Genomic DNA, 2813 nt, shown 5'->3' on the forward strand with positions numbered 1-2813 from the left:
GTCTGTGGAACCGTGACGTCAGCCACCGTCTGCATCGGGGAAAGGTCGGCCACTGTATGCCCTTCATCCACAGTCTCTAGGGCTTCCCCGTCGTAGGGAGTCCCTGGTGTGGCCCACCCTCCACCCAGAGGCCATGTGGGATGATCTCCCCACTCTCTTCACAGGTGTGGATCCCAGGAGGAGTTGCTGTTTGAGGAGTGGTGGCAGGGCCCGATCGCTGAGGAGGGGACCATGCCCTTCGAAATGCCCCTGGTCGATGCCCGGACCTGACGGATGCCATCCAGGAGGCACGCTGCAGCCAACCCCTGATGGTGCCCCAGTCTCGTGGCGACTGCAGTCCCCAGCCTCCCATGGACGTCCCCTGGACCCCAGGGCAGGACCTCCCGGACTCCTTCCTCCACCAGCACTCAGCCCGGAGCAGAAGGCGTCAGGAACGACTCCTGACCCTGTTCGGCCCCAGTCCCGAGGGCCACTCATCAGGTCGAGGCTCCACCAGGAGGGAGCCTCCCCGCACCCCCGACCAGGACCGTGCCCAGGCCACGACGCCCCCCTGTAGTAGTTCCGTGCCCCCTACGGGAAGGCACGCTCATGGGCCAACCCTCTATGTCCGGGCGCCACCTCGACTAGACCCAGGTTTCAACAGCCCAAGGAACTCTATAGCACAATCTTAGTGTCACGCCAGGAAACAGCGACTAACCATACCCGTATTGTGCTCAGAGTAGTGATACAATGAAAACTGACAGTGAACGTATCTACAGACAAAGTACTTTGACATACAGTGCGAGTTACCTAAGTCCAGAAACTAAGAACAATACACAAGGACTGTGGGGAGAAAGTACTAAATGAACTGTATCTCCAACTCCTATGTATTATTGACGTATGTTACTGACTGAGCTTAGTCACATTGTATGTGTAGTGTGTTGTAAATACTGCCACTAATAAGCCTGTCACTGTACCTATGCCCTGTATTGTATGCAACTGTACGTACTGTATATTGTAAGGAAGCCGAATTAAGGCAATATATGCGTTAAGGTAGCCTGCCGAGTTTTTATGCCCTGTTCCTCTGTTAAGGTGTTCTAGTTCCGGTCTCGAAAGAGGACCCCGCTCAGCAGCTAGTGTCTTAAGGGAGAAAAGTCGACCTAAAAACACCTAGCATAACAATGACAAGTTGGTGTGGAAGGTGAGAAGTGTCATGTCGCAGGTTGCCTTGGGAGAGAGAGAGAGGTCATAGACTGTGACCTCAGGGTAGGGAAGCTGCCCAAGATGAAGCAGCATGGACAGCCACCATTAGGTGACCAAGGTAACGCATGTAAATGTGTTGGAGCCTTTATAAATGATATGATACAATTCAACGTACTGACTTTTTGGCTGGTGTGTGTGAAGCATAACTCCAGGGAAAAAGAAATGCAGATGGCTTGGTATGTGGGATGAAGCCAGTAATATGATGCTTGAATGGTCTGTAACTACCGTAATCTATCTATATATGATTCTACTGCCAGACGCCTTAATCCCGTAAGGGGTGGCCACAAACAGATCCCCTCCATGTCACCCTGTCCCCTGCCATTTCACTGCCCTGCTCCCAACTCACACCCCACACCCTCATCTACTGTACATCTCCACTCCATCCCTCCATCTCATCCTTGGCCTCCCCCTTCCTCTCAACCTCACTCACATACACTTTCCTCGTCAGTATCACGCTCTCCATCCTCTCCACATGGCCAAACTAATTAAGTGGTCCATTTCATCAGGCATAATACTCATTTTTTTTTTTTTTTTATACTTTTGTACATGTCTTTCCTCATTTCTGAATCCTGTCTCACACCATCTTTTTTTTTTTTTTTTTTTTTTTTTTTTAATACTTTTGTACATGTCTTTCCTCATTTCTAAATCCTGCCTCACACCATCTTTAGGTGGAAAAAAGATCAGGATGATTATATTTTTCCCAGCAGTTGCAAAAAAAATGAAGGGAAGTAAATACAGTAGTTGTTTAGAAACTTTACAGTTTCATGCTCTTTTAAACCTGTTACATCATGTCCAGCACCTAACTCCTTTAGAAGAAGCATGACATGCTATTGCTTGATTTAAACCACTGCCATCTGCTAATGAAAGATGAAGATGACAGATTAAAGAATAATAAAGAACATGATGTTGAGGCCATGATTATGAAATGATACAGCACTGTTACTAATTTGTCATACATATACCATTAGCCATGATATAAGTGGTTCATGAATAAGGCCCTAGGGTATGTAGATCAGATTTATTTTCTCTCTCCAGGGCTAACAGTTTCTTCTTTACAGTTTTGTACAGCAAAAACACACTTAAAAAAAAAAAAAAAAAAAAAAAAAGATCTAGTGGGTGCAAGTTGACAGTGTTTTGTTCTAATATCTACGACAAATGGCATTTCTTAACTGAATAAAATGCTAAATATATTTTAAATTTTTTGTCCATCTAAAACCTACCGCAAGCTGCATTCATAAGAAAATGTAAAAAAAAAAAAATAATAATAACAACTGGTTCTACTTCACTAACACTTACACGAGGTAATAATACTGTTTGAGCAAAAATTTAAAAGGTAAAATTATCAGATAAAGCAGGAATCAAGTCTTGGGAGTTCTTAAGTTTCATTTTCAGATAATAACCTCTTCCATCCTTAACTCTGAACCCCCTGGGTCATTTTCTCATCACCCTGGGACACTTTCTAGCACCTTTTTCTTATTCATTTTTCTTATTACAGGATTCCAGGAGCATGAATGGTGTGTGAATTAGTGTCTGGTCCACCTGCTGTGCATGACAGTGATAATTTTCCCACT

Source organism: Coenobita brevimanus, chromosome 6, assembly GCF_032717465.1.
Source record: "Coenobita brevimanus isolate Jiangsu-jjx chromosome 6, ASM3271746v2, whole genome shotgun sequence".
Taxonomy (NCBI): Eukaryota; Metazoa; Arthropoda; class Malacostraca; order Decapoda; family Coenobitidae; genus Coenobita; species Coenobita brevimanus.